Below are 791 nucleotides of genomic sequence, written 5' to 3' on the forward strand. Positions count from 1 at the left end.
GGACGAACCTGCTACTGTCAGCAGGCCCTGAACCTGTGTGAGTCTCCTCTCTCCCAGGACTGAGAGGAGGGGGAGACGCTCGAGTCTGTCTGTATTTTAGAAATATGCCTGAAGGCTGCTGTGTAAATGTTTCTTACTTTCTGTCTTTTGGGTAATGGTGGTCTTGATCTGAAGAAACAGAAGCTAAAAGCTAGCTTTTAGTTAGCGGGTGATAATGCTGAAGGAGTCCCTGGGTGGTGTAAGCGTTAACACACTCAGCTGCTTCCCCAGAGGTTGGTGGTTCAAGTCTGCCCAGAGGAGCCTCAGAAGAAAGGCCTGGCAAGCTACTTCTGAAAAGTCACTGAAAACCCTGTGGGGCCCAGTTCTGCTCTGACACACGCGGGGCCACCATGAGTTGGGATTGACCGAGGCTGATTTCGGGTTAATGCCGAACGCGAGGCGGAGAAGACGCGGTTCGGCCGAGTGGGTCTGGCTTCGCCCCTGTCGACTCTGCGCAGTGTCGGGCGGCTGCGGGCTGGGGAGCCCCTCTGGCTGCCCTGTCTCCCTGCTTTTTCCTCTCTGCAGATAAACATTGTTCTGATGTGTTGTCTCCTTTCCAGTTTGACATTAAAGCAAGCAAGAATTCCTGGTTTCTCTGTTTGAAATGAAATGCTACCTGCCTTGACTCCCTTCGTTATTCCCTGGGGTCAGCCTGAGGTGACAGGTATGATGGCAGCACAGTCCCCTGCCCACAGGGGCCCTGGCCCATAGCTGGGTCTTTCCTCCCGGGAGCTGGGGCAATGGCCTCACCC

Source organism: Trichechus manatus, unplaced genomic scaffold (genome assembly GCF_000243295.1).
Source record: "Trichechus manatus latirostris isolate Lorelei unplaced genomic scaffold, TriManLat1.0 scaffold00028, whole genome shotgun sequence".
Classification (NCBI taxonomy): Eukaryota; Metazoa; Chordata; class Mammalia; order Sirenia; family Trichechidae; genus Trichechus; species Trichechus manatus.